This window comes from Amborella trichopoda, chromosome 12 (assembly GCF_054954075.1).
Source record: "Amborella trichopoda isolate Santa Cruz 75 chromosome 12, AtrichopodaSantaCruz75HAP2 v2.0, whole genome shotgun sequence".
In the NCBI taxonomy this organism is placed as follows: Eukaryota; Viridiplantae; Streptophyta; class Magnoliopsida; order Amborellales; family Amborellaceae; genus Amborella; species Amborella trichopoda.
The window spans coordinates 15,212,493-15,226,434 of NC_142347.1; positions in this window are offsets into that span (position 1 = coordinate 15,212,493).

Sequence of the window (13,942 nt, forward strand, 5' to 3'; positions counted from 1 at the left end):
TGACTGTGATTTTAGGCAGTGGCATGTTGGGGGCGTAATGCAAATGACACCCTTGTTGGCCACATTAAGAAATTCTTCAATGTGTAATCCTAGGCGTGATGCCATTGCACTGTAGTTGATGTAGCTGGCCCTATCGACAAGACAAAAGTAATGATGATCGTATCCTACCACCATCTTTCTGTCTAGGAACTTGGCTTTGGGTGGTTGATTCGGCCAATCAAAAGCCGTTGTCGGAGGCAACGGTGTGGACGGTAGTGTTAAACTCGTTACAGTTAATGATGGTAAAATCTTCAGTTCAGTTCCCACATTTCAACGTCAGGTGATTTGCAGTTAATGCGACCCATCTTGAAGTGGCGTACTGTGCGTAGTGTTGACAAGGTTGCCTCTTTCGTCACATGCATTGATGACAAATCTTGTGTTCAGTTTGCGTATCCCAATATCAGGCGATTGGCCGTTCATTTGATCAATTAGGAAGTGCCATTATTGATAATAGTGTTGACGAGGTTGCCAGAGTGCTTGCTTTCAATGATCATTTATCAATGCCCTCATCCCGAGGAAGCTCTTGGAGTGTGATTTTGGTGGCCTGAGCAACCGCCTCCTCAATGCCACTAAGACTTTCTTTGGTTAGGTTATTAGTGTAAACGCTACTTGTCACGTAGTTGCTCTTAAACTAGTAGTTCTTAATTTCAGACTTCTTATTTCGGATCTTTTCTTGCCCTGGGGGTCACTTAAGGCTATCTTGTAGGGTTCCAGACTCTTGTCAAGTGGCTTGGTTGTTACGGTATGGTCCTTTCGAGGTTTGGGGTGGTGGAGGTCTTGAAGTGGTTGTCTTGGGGGACTTTGGTTTTTATACAGTTTTTTCGATTAGTTAAAAAAAGGAAACTACAAATTAATACCCTACTATTGATAACTAAAATACTTATCTTACCAATGAATAAATTACACCTTTTATCTGTTACTCTCACACACTAACACATACCCACGTTAGTCTTAGGAAGTTAACTCTAAATAACATGTAATCCAAAGATTTGCTCCAAGATTTACTACAATCGACTCTAAAGAAATATAACCACTTAGGAAGCAAACCTCTAGATTGACTTAGAAAAATAAAATACAAGACTTTCTAAAAAAAATAAATGTGTACTTCTAAAAAAACACACTTTCCTACAAAGATTGACTTTATCAAACTAAACTACAAACTCATACTAATCCTATTTCTAAAAAATTAACTCTAATAAAAAAATAAAAACTCTACCTACATATCTAAAAATAAAAATAAAAATTGTAGAAACCATATTTTAATCTACATCATTCTCTCTTGGTTGGAGAAAAACGTCATCGAGTTTTAAAGTGCACTAAGATGAAATTTGTAATATCCTACTGCCTTCTTCAACCTCAATATTGAAAAAACAATCCTTTGACCTGTAAGTTATTGCATTGATCAAGACACAACGATGGTGCATTGAAATTGTGAAACCCTCGAGGAAAGGGTCGTTGTAAGTTGGTTTTTCAACCACATTGATTTCCTAATATCGATGAAACATCACGTATGTTTGTGTTTCTTTGTTATGCATCTCCAAAGGCTTGATATCCTCTGGGTTGAAGTCAACATCTTGAGTTTCCACCTCTTCATCGATAAGAAAATTAGATATCCTTGTAGCCTCAAGGATAATTTCTTTCATTTCATCTTGTTCTTTATAAAAAAGAGGAACTTTATCAAAGATGGGGTAACCTGTGACATCCAAGAATGATGATTGCAATTGAAGATCCAAAACTAACGATGATTACAATTGACTATCCAAAACTGCACGTTCTTTATCTTCAATTGGTTATTCATCAAACTTAGGTAGATCAATTTCCTGGCCATGAGGAAATAGATCAAAGCAAGTCCGTCTGCTTCAAGAGTCAGAAAGAATCAAATAACTTAATATATCGTTTGAGGGACACCTTAAGGCAAGGGAGACTAGTAACCGGAATCTTACCCCAAGTATTCATAAGAAATTTCTCTTGATGATGAGGCTCCCGACGTAGAGCATTGTCATGGAATGGGTTCTCGAAAATAGTAACTGACTAATTACCGTCATCATAGTGTGTCAAAGCTAGTTTTTGCGCCAAGCGTAGGATCAGCTCTTTTGCTTGTCTTCTCAAACTTTTGTTCTCCATCTCTTGGAGAGCTCGAATGTTTCATTCTTGCTGGATGGATTGAGTCCCGATGTCCGGCTATAGATCTTATCCATGAGACATGAGGCCAATCGACAAACACCACAATTCACAAGAATTGACTACGCTCTGATACCATTTGACGCAGTATAAAATTTACCGGCAAACGACATCGACAAAAATAGCCGCGTTTTTTAGAGAAGTAAAAATTAGAAGGGAATCACAAGAAGAAAGAATAAAACGCATAGATACGAGTATTCCGATATGAGCCCATAAACACAAGAGAAGAAACAACACCCACAAAAGACCTCTCTGTGTCTACAAGAAAACACTTTTTTTATTAGGCAAAATTCAATTCCCTCAATTACAATTCACGTACTCCTTTTATAGGAGTTTGCATTCACAACCCTAAAGATAACTACTAAAAGGAGATGACTTACAAAAAGACTATTACTCAAATTTTACCCATTGTCTTGCACGTCCTATTTCAAACGACAACATAAAATTTCTTAATCTAACTTTATCTTTTATTAATAACTTAATCTACTCCTATCAACTAAAGAAATAACCTCCTTATAAAAAAGGAAACTACCAATTAATACCCTACCATTTATAATCAAAATACTTATCTTACTAACAAATTACACCTTTTATCTCTTATTCTCACGAACTAACACATATCCACGTTAATCTTAGGAAGCTAACTCTAAATAACACGTGATCCAAAGATTTGTTCCAAGATTTACTACAATCTACTCTAAAGAAATATAACCACTTAAGAAGCAAACCTCTAGATTGACTTAGAAAAATAAAATACAGACTTTCTAAAAACAAAAATTGTACTTTTAAAAAAACACACTTTCCTACAAAGATTGACTTCATCATACTAAACTAAAAACTCATATTAATCCTATTTCTAAAAAATTAATTGTAATAAAAAATAAAAAGTCTACCCACATCTATTAAAATAAAACTAATAAAATAAAAATAAAAATAAAAATTGTAGAAATCAGATTTTAATATGCATCATATTTACACAAAACCTTGAGTATATATATATATATATATATATATATATATATATATATATATATATATATATATATATATATATATATATATATATATATATATATATATATATATATATATATTTATATTGTTACAATATATAATGGAAAATGTTGCAACCTTAAAATGTAGAACAACAGACGCATCTCAAAAATCCATCGGAAAATATTGTTTTAATATTGAAAAGCCCTCTAATTGATCACCTCAACCAGTGTTTTAAAAATCGGCGAGTCAAACCGGACTCGCCCGGTTCGACTAGGGAACCGGCACAGCCCGTGCCTGTTCCAGTACAAAATCGGGAACCGCCCGGGTTCTAGAGAAGAACCGCCGATTCCCATTTGGTTCTACCCATTTCATTCCCGATACGCGTGCGACACACACGTGCACGCATGCAACACGTGTGAGGTTGCCCCAATATTTGTACACAAATGCTTTGATTCATATTACATAGGTATTTATATACCAAAGTTGAATGCCCATCTTTCGATGTGGGATAATTCCCAAACATCACTAAATGAAATAGGAATGTAAATATATTCCATTAATCAGCAAGTTACAACCACATGTGATGAGGTGGTGTGGTGGTTAAGACCTTTGCTTTTTCATGTGATGTCTTAAGGTCGAGTCCCCCTGTGAGTGTTACATTTTTGTGTTGTATAGTTTTTGTTGTATATATTGTATAAATACTTTTGTAAATAATATAAAAATCATAAAACAATGAAAAATAAAAAGTTAATTTATTGTATAGCAGTTAATTTTTAGTGTATATAGTGGTATAATTATTTTTTTAAATAATATGAAAAACATAAAAAAATAAAAAATAAAAAGTTTATTCTATTTGAAATCTCTATCTTTCTACTAACAATCTCTTTCACTAAATTTATTATAGAAACCTAAAAAAATAAATTTTTGAAAAATTGAAGTGTTATTTCCAAAATCTATACGTATTTTATTAATTTTTATGTTGATAACCGATTTTTTTATTTTATTTATGAATTTTTACATTATAAATCGTGTAATGTACTATTTTTCTTACAGTTGTCAATAATTCATTTTAAATTAGATAATATTATAAAATATTTTTAATTTGTTATTATTTGTCTAATAAAATAATTATAAAATATAAACTAATAATTATAATTTCATTATATAATATTATAATTAGTTAGATTTTAATAATTTTGGATTATAGTTAGTTAGACTGTAATAATTTAGATTTTTTTAGCGGATTAGGGTTTTTTGCCAAAACGAGATTTTAATGGCCATTCTTTCATTGATTAGTCTACTCTTTATTATAGTCCATGTATAATTATATATTTTATCTAAGATATTTCTATGATTTTTCTTTTATGTGATGCAAATTTAATGGTTAACATAAGTTTATACTGGGAAAAAGCATCTCAATATTCATAAATTGATGAAAAAAATGAAAGTTAATAATGTAGTATCCTCATTTCTTATTGGATTCCTAAAAAATAATATTTATAATGAATTTTAATAATTTTTTCTGATTTTTTTTTAAGCTTTAATTCGACCGATTCCCGATCTAGATCGTCGATTTACCTATCCGGATCGGTTTTAGGTGCCCGATTCGAGTCACCGATCCGCTTTTTAAACCATTGACCTCAACAACAAGATATATGACTATGAAAATAAAGGATTTTGAGTTTTAGAAATAGTGTATCTTACACCACATTATCTAGACCGTCTATTTTAAAGACTTTCATATGTTTATAGATTTACTTGATATTAATAGTTTTTGAAGTTTTAAATTTTATAATTAGATATGAAAATATATTTTGAGATAATCCTAAGAATATTTTATATCAAAAATATATATCATGATAAAATTTGAAGGTTCGCCTTAATTGGATTGTTTAAGGTTGCAACCGTATGGAAACCACACCTATATATAATATATACTATATAATATATAATATATAATGTATAATATATAATATATAATATATAATATATAATATATAATATATAATATATAATATATAATATATAATATATAATATATAATATATAATATATAATATATTATTTTATATTTATTTTATTAATGTAATTGTATTATATAATATAATATTATATAGTATATTATTTTATTAATGAATTATTTATATAATATAATATATATATTATAATACAATTACATTAATGAAATATAGAAAAAATGTTTACGACGTAAATTAGAGAGATCTTCAGAGGAAGATCCCTCTGATCTGAACACAACAAATTGATTTTTTTAAAAGAGTGGTAGAGAATGTGGGGAAAATCGAATTTTTATCTGAGGTCAGATCTGCCCAGAAACGAGCGGATCTGTTCTCTGATCCGTGGCAGGGCCATCATTGATCCGAATACGAAACACAAAATAAAAGCAATAAAACTAATCCAATCTAATTAAAATGAAATAAAGCAAAAAATAATAATAAAAGAGTAAGAAACGATACCAAACCGAGCCATATGGCTTGGGACTTCCGAGCCTTCGAGGGCTCATCCGTATCAAAACTGGTGTCCTCTTTGTCTCTCTTTATCCAAGTGTTGACCAGGCCTTAGCCTGATTGAATGGGTTTTCTTACTTAAAGATGGCTGAAGACTAGGGTTCCGAGGTCTAGGTTCCTTAGATTTAGGGTTTTCTCCAAGGTATCTAGTTAGGGTTTTGAAAATCTCAATTTAGGGTTTCAACTTTCTGACCTTCCTCCCCCTACAAACAACCACAAATTAGCCTTTTATAGACTGGACATCTGCTGGGAGAGGCAACATGCCATAACCAACAGATATTTCAGCCTGGACTGCCATTCTGGGGGTCTCGGGTCTGGGTGACACTAGTGGCGTTGCCCAGCCAAAATTGGCCCAGATTCAGGAAACCTGGCCCAAACTGGAAGGGACATCTTGGCATGTGGAAACTGCCATTTCTGGACTGTCTAAGCTGGGCGACACTACTAGTGTGGCCCAAGTCAAGACTGCTCAAAATCGGCACTTTCCGATGCAAGGGTCATTGTGATCCCGAGCTCACCCACCTAGGGCATTTTCATCTTAGGGTTTTTGGCGTGAGATGTCCGTGAGTTACACAAGTTTGAAAATCGAGTTGGATTTTCTGATCATGCCACTTAACTTCAGGGGTTTTCACAATTTCAAATTCTTAAACCTGATATTTTCTTTGATTTCCTTAGGGTGTCCTAAGGCTTTCTATAGGTTTTCTACAGGAAAAGGGTTGTCCCATCAATTCTGAAGAGAGAGATGAGGTGACAACGCTGTCATCATATACGGGTGTCCAAACTTATTCGTTTTTAAAAGTTTTTTTTTAGAAATTTTGAAAACAAAAGGCGATTTTGAAATAGAACCCAGAACTCGGACATGTTAAGATTTTAACAAAGAAATTAAAGTTTTTGAAAACATAAGATATATAATGAAATTTTTTTGAAATGAGAAAGATATTTCAAAAAACAAATTTTTAGTTAGCAGTTTTAGCTCCTGCAACCATAGAGCCCTCTAAGCAGTGTCTTGCAGCGATAGACATGGTAGTTGGCAAGCATACTTATATAACCATGGGGTATTTTTTTTTTCTAAAATGTGGGTCTTACAGTTTAACCACTTGTGATCCCTTTGGTGAACCCTATATGAACGTGTCGGGTCCTTGCTTGAATCTTCAGGACGAGAAATCATCAAGTATTTTTTTATCTTCCAATCTTAGCTCTTGTATTTTAATTCAAAGGAGAGTTCTCTGGAGTTTTCGAGTAAAACAACGTTTTGAAAATACATGATACTGCCCCTGGGTGTTCAAAATCTCTTTGGATTTTCGATTTCGTTCCTCCATAATCTACCTTTCGAAGTCTAGACAATCGAGGTCCTTAACAATATTCCATCAGGATAATGCTCATTGATTTTTCTTTTGACACCATTCTGACTCAAGAATATGGAAGAGAAGATGTTTAGAGAAAAAAGACATTAGAGAATAGAAGGAAAGGAGAGAACTTCTTATTTTTCATCGCTCTGAGGTCCCTTTCGGGTGTTCAACCTAGTAACCTTTTTTCCAATGCTTGGAATTCCATTCGGATTTTAAACCCAACGGATATATTTATTTATTTATTCATTGTCCCGGGGTCCCTTTCGGGTGTTCAACTCGGTTGCCTTTTTTCCAATGCTTGGGGTTCCTTTCGGATTTTTAGGCCAGCAGATTTTTTTTTTTTTTAAGGAAAAGTGATGACAAAGGAAGAGGAGGAGGAGGAAGAAGAAGAGTCAAAGATCCCTTCATTTTTTTTTTGCAGCAATTCACCACCCTAAGATCATGTAGGAATTTGATCATTTTTCACTCCTCCAAGTAGCAGAGAGGTTCTAATATCGGTTTTCCTCTTATTTCCCTTGACCCAGGTTGACATCCAATATCTCTTTGATAGTGGTTGCTGAATTTTCGTTGAACTTTTCCTTTGAATTGCTCTACTTGAGCCTTGATTTTGGGACAAAAAAAAAATCACTCCTAGTTTCCTAATGCCTCAATTTTTTGCATGGATGGATAAGCTCATCAGGAATTTCCCGTTAATGGAGTACTTTACACATTAGGTGTTAATGCCTTTTGAAGTGTAAGGCATGAATGCCTCATTTGGTTATTTGCAAGGGATGAGTGATCACCCAACTCCTTTTTGATTATTTTTTTCAATGCAAATTTTGTGTTGCTTTTCGGAGGTTAACTCTGTAGTAGGCTTATTCTCAGTGCTCGAGCTTAGGTGAGACACTCGCACCAGAAGAGCGATTAAGTTGGTATCAGATGGCCTTATGACATGTTGAGAGTGAACAAATGAGGGTTGAATCTCATTAATTGCCCATGTTGTGTCCTCTTCATAAGAGAAGATTACCCCTATTGAGTAATTTGATGGGGTTGCCCCTGCAGGGCTTTTTGTTTCGTTGGGAACTTGTTCTTCATAACATGAACTTTTTTGATATGGGGGTGCTTCAGTTATTGGAGTTGTGCTCATGATGTTAATGACTTTTAGAGAGCTTGCCGCTTAAAGAGGTAACATGATTGGATTTTCAATATCCAATTCTTGATCCCCGATTGGTAGCTCATTCAAGAAGTCTTGTCAAGATGGCCCAGGTGACCCCCTTATAGTCTCTAAAGGTTCGAGCTCTTTCGACTCTAGTTAAGGTGTCAAATCTTTGAGAATAGTCAAATTTGGGCTCCTTGCTTCTTCATCATCTATAACTGGGTTCATCTCAAAAGGTGATTCAATTAAATCTTCTAAGCTTGGCACCTCATCCCATATAAGTAGGTTGGTAAGAAAGTCTAATGAAGGTGGCCCAAGTGGGCACCTTAGAATTTCCAGAAGGTCAACTGCTCTTGATATTTGAGGCAATAAGTCTCCTTTAAGCACTTTCTCATTTGCCTCCTCATGAGTTATTATCCTGGAATTAAGGTTTTCCTTATCACCATGAGTTTGGAAATCCACAGCTTCAGAGACTTGGTTGAGCTTATGCTCGAGTTCATCTTGCTCTTGCGAGTCTGATTCATTGTCGCACACGTGTTTATTGTGTTAACTTGAAAGCCCTAGTGTGACTCTTGATGATGAGGACTTCTTGTGCCACTTGACGTGGAATTCCATATGTGATAACCCTTTCTTTTCCCCTATCTTGGGTTATAGGCTTGGAGCTAAGATTATCCTTATTACTTCGACCATGAGTGTCCTTAGTCATTAACTCCTGGGTGAGGTTATCCTCGTTTTGTTCTTCATCAACCAGACTTTCCAGTTGATTTTCTCTTGTGCTCCAAGGCCATTATGGATGTTCTTCAGGTTTGGGTACAGTTTGTGATTCTTCTAATATAATCAGGTTGACATCAGAATTCTTTGTCGAGGAGACATCTAGAATTTTTGGTTCTTCTTTGCCACCAACATCCTTCTTTCTTACACTTATCATGCTGTTATTAATGAGATCTTGAACTTTATGTCTGAAAGCTCGACATTCTTCAGTGCTATGAGCATAATTTTGATGCCAACCGCACCATCGAGATGTATCGCTTCCATGGAAAGGAGGAATCTTGGCTTCTATCAGTAATTCTATGAGCCTTTCCTTAAACAACTTCTTAATGATATCGGTCATAGGCTTATCAATGTGAGTGAATTCCTTTGATGTGGGAGTCCACATTCTCCATGTGGTAGAATAAATTTTAGTCTTTTCTTGTGAATGGTTTGCAGAAGGGTTGCTTTTCTTGATCATGTTCACCTCTCCTTCTTGAGAGGACTCTCCAACAGTTGAGTTATCAAAGACTATGGTCTCATCCTCCTTGGCTTGCTCATATCGCGATACTCTTTGAAGCATAACATTAAACGAGTAAGGGACTGTGCCCATACTGAAGAACATCATATCTTATGGAGTCATGTTCTTTAATGCCATGCTTACTTTTGCGGCTTTAGGGAGTGGAGTTTCAATAACTCGCATAGTGACCTCTCTGAATCTGGTTATAAACAAGGAAGGAGACTCGCCTGACATTCGTTAGGAGTTACTTGAGGGTTATTTTTCATGAATCTTCGGTGCCACATCCGGGGCTCTTCTGATAAGCTATGTGAGAACATGATCTTAAGTTGGTTGGGTAGGTCTCGTAGAGTGTGGACCAACAATAAGTAGGCGTTGATGTGTGCCTCATGATGCTCTTTCCTTGAAAATTTGTTTATGAATTGTGGCTTGACAAACCCTACTGGTAGATCTTCTAGGTGTCCTAGAATTTCTTGCATATAGGCTTTAGGAGTTGAGGAATCCCATATTCCCATTTTCTCTAAAGAGTCTTGAAGGCGTTTCATGTGAGCAAATTGAGCCATTGTTATAGTAGTGGCCTAGCTCGATTGCATGGTCTGTTGAACCTGAATTTGTGGTATGTGGCTTGTATAGACCGGCTGTTAGGCCCATGTAGCGGGTTGTCCCAAGGATTGAGCTTGGGGAGTTTGTTAAACTTGGCGTACCAGTTGTCAGCCTATAGACTCACCCAAGTGTCAGGTGAGTCTCCTTCCTTGTTTATAAACAAGGAAGGAGACTCGGAGGTTGCACAACTTGACCCGGTATGAAGGTTTGCATGATAGGATCACCACTTGACTGGGATTGACGACTCGAGATGTTATGATGACTAGACCTCTAACCTTGGGCGGCTAAGTCTACCAGACCCTGACCTTGATTGGATCATCTATCCTTAGGGTTAGGGTATTCTCTTTCCCCAGCACTGGACTGAAAGAGTGAAGGAATGCCATAACTACTTCCAGAAGGAGTCTGCCCTCTAGGTAGTTTTAGGCTCGAATGATGATTAGAACTAGACCCCTGGCCCGTAGTGGGTTGGATTGGTAGGCTAATAGCCTTAGGATTATCCTGGTTTGAGCCAAAATGTTGGACTTGGTCCATGGCTTGAGCTTATGACCTGACTTTCCTGGATTGACTATGCTGGATGGTGTACCCTCTATTCAGCAGGTCTTGAAAGTATGCATGCACCTTAGGATTGTCTTGATATCGAGTTAGGTCAAAACCTTGATCTTTAATGGTGCTGAGTTGCTTGGGTGGAATCTCCCTAGTTGTGTGTGAACCCACTCGCCCCTAACTGGCTGATTGTTAAGATTGGAATACTGGGATGCTAATCAGACATCGAGGTTAACTTCGTTGAGATTGGCTGACTCAGAGATCTGGGCCAGGGCCTTACTCTTAGTGTGCCGACTAGAGTTGAGGCTAAACCCCATATATTGGAGGATTGCCCCTGATGTGAACCCTTGACTGTTCAGAGTATTACGGACCCTACTAACCTGTTGGTCTGTGTTTTTTAAATCCTGGCCCTGAGGGTTACCAATGGGGTAGCTCAGACCACTAGGTATGGCTCCGTATGAGTTGAGACTCGGCTCACTAACATGAGTGTTGTGGATTTGTGAGGGAGCATTGTGACAGTGTCTCTCGGACTGACTAGGTTCTCTAAATCTAGATTGAGTCGGAGCCATAGGGTTGGACCTTGCTCTGCTTTGATCTTGGGTCATGACTCCTAGACTTAGGGTGAGATCTAGACTTGACGACTTAAGAAAGACCTAATCTGACTCTAGGGGTAAAACCCTAACTAAGATCTAGGCTAGGACTAGACTGGATGAAACCTGCTAGACTTGATGGGTTTTGGTTCAGACCCTGAACTAGGGTAAGCCTAGTCTAGCTCTAGAGGCAACTCTATGCTTAGACTTATGCTAGAACCTAGACTAAGACCTATACTGGATGGGTACGAGTCTCTGCTCGGACTAAGAGTGGGTCTGGGTTCGGACCTGAGTGTGAGCCTAGTTCGGACCTGGACTGACCTGGGTGCAAACTTGGGGTTGGACCAAGAGGGTTTTGAAGATCAGACCGGGTGTGGACCCGAATTGGATCAAGGTCGATCTAGGCACGAGCCCTTGGCTTGGACCAAAAGGGGGCTTAGGTTCGGACCTGAGTGTGAACCTGGTTCGGACCTGGTCTAAGCTAGGCACAAGACTGGGCTTGGACCAAGAGGGGTTTGAAGACCATAATCGGTGTGGACCTAAACTGGATAAAAGTTGGTTTAGGCACGAGCCTCTGAATTGGATCAAAAGGGGGCCTAGGTTCAGACCTTGGTGTGAACCTGGTTCGGACCTGGGCTAGGCTAGGTTGGGTACAAGCCTGGACTTAGATCCAGAGGGTTTTAGCTCGGACCAGAAGGGGGTCTGAACTGAGAGCTAAGATTAAACAACTGAGATAAGAAAACACAACACTCGAAACAAGAGAGTACAAGCCAAGAAAGACTAGCCATCGTGTCGAGCTGGTCGGTATTGATGCTGTCGTCGAGTAGCAATCTCGTTGAGCCAGTCTGAGGTACCGAGCCCATCTTGCTACCACGCTGGGTTAATCACTTATTAGTCTAGTCACTGTGCCGGTCTGACTGCTTGGTCAAATTCTTCTCACCCCAATCTTTCTTGTCTCATTCTTCCCTTCTTATTTTTGTATGTGCACGCCTGTGTACATTCGCCCAAAGGAAAGGTGGGGTCCCTTGACCCACTTATCTTGTAACATTAGCCATGTGTCTGTGATTGCATAAACATGAGAGTACCGGTTAAAAGAGGTGATTTCGAACCGGTTCTAAGACTGGGGGGCGTTCTTCGTGATTTAAGAGGGCACCCACACGAGCCAGCCGGAGTAAGTCCTGAACCAACCTTAAATTCCTCTCTCATTGGTTGGTATACTTACCCTTGTTCTTGAGCAAGGTTCCCGAGAGAGCAATCTCAAGTCTCGGGTTCCCTTGAAACCCAAGACACGTGCCGCTAGATCATTTAGATCCAGAGTGCGAGATCGAGGCTCCTAAGCAGCTTGGTGACTCCGCTTACTACCCTTTTGTCGGATCGTACTTGTTTGGCCAGTTTCTCCTTTTATTTTATGTATTGAACACTTATGGCTTTTGGGTTCTATAACGCGTTTATCCGAATCGGGGATTTTCTGGTCCCCGCATTCGCTAGCATTCCCTTGGAATGTGGTCCTTGAACTTTGTTCCCAACTTTCCTCTTGAGCAAAGACTCAGTGTCTAGTTCCCAAGTCTTAACTTGGGTAGGAGTGAGGAGGAGCTTAAAGGTCCCTAACTCCCCATCTCTTAGCTCTGATGGAACCTCCACCAAGGCACCCTGCATCGGTGGCGTACACGCCACCACTCACAGCATGCACCCTGTCACCAGCAAGTCACTTGTCGGTCGTATTGCTGACGTATGTTGGAAGGCTGCCCAGTCCCTTTCTGCAAAAGGCAATCAAGTTGTCGTTGCTTCTATGGGTCGCCGTAAGGCTTCCCCCCACATTCCTGCACCACCATGAGTCTCTACCCTTAGAGGCCCGACACATCGAGGCCGAGACCCTAGGGCCTCCACCTCTCACACACAGCCTAAGGCTCGTGGGTCACCCACTCGAGCCATACCTCGGGGCAACTCTTGTATTGCCTCAAACCAGTGTTCAGGATCTGGCCTCCTTGGGCTAGGTCCTGTGCACGTTATGCACGTGCATCCCACCACTCAAGGCAAAGCTCTCGTTGTGCCAACTTGAGTACACGGGAGACGACCTCCTCGTTCTCCTACTCAACACATACTAGCACACCCTGTAAGGGACATGCTTCCACCTGATTCCTTATCGACGCCTGCTCTTGATTCTCGGCCTCCTAAGTCCAGTCAATCTGCTCAAGCCTGAGCTGACCCCAAAGTCACCTGTGATCCTTCTTCAAAAGGAGCACATGCATCACCTCCCCAAACTGTTGTTCCCTGCTCTCGATTCAGGTGTCATTTTGAGTCAAGCCTTCCCCGGCCTGCCCCTCCTCTTTCGGGCAAGCATCTCAAACCATGGTATTCGAAGACTTTCCCCAAGAGTACCACCTTGATCCAGCCCAGTCATCTCAGTCATGTCTCCAGAGCCCATAAGAGAGCTCGGGGCAAGGACCTGATGGCAGACCAAGTCCTTCTTCTTTCTGGACCCAGCCTCATCATTTGCTGCACCTGATGGAGATAGCGCTCTCTTGCACAAGAAGAGTTGATCAGTCGTAGTCCCGATCATAATTCTGGCATGAGATTCATCAAAGTCTCAAAGCCAAGTGCGACAAGGGTTTACGAATCCTGACTAGGGAAGCCACCACGACAATCGGGGTACTCAGCTCTGACAACCCTCTCCACCAGAATCCCTTCTACGCTCTTCGGATGACAAAGTTTGAAGAAGA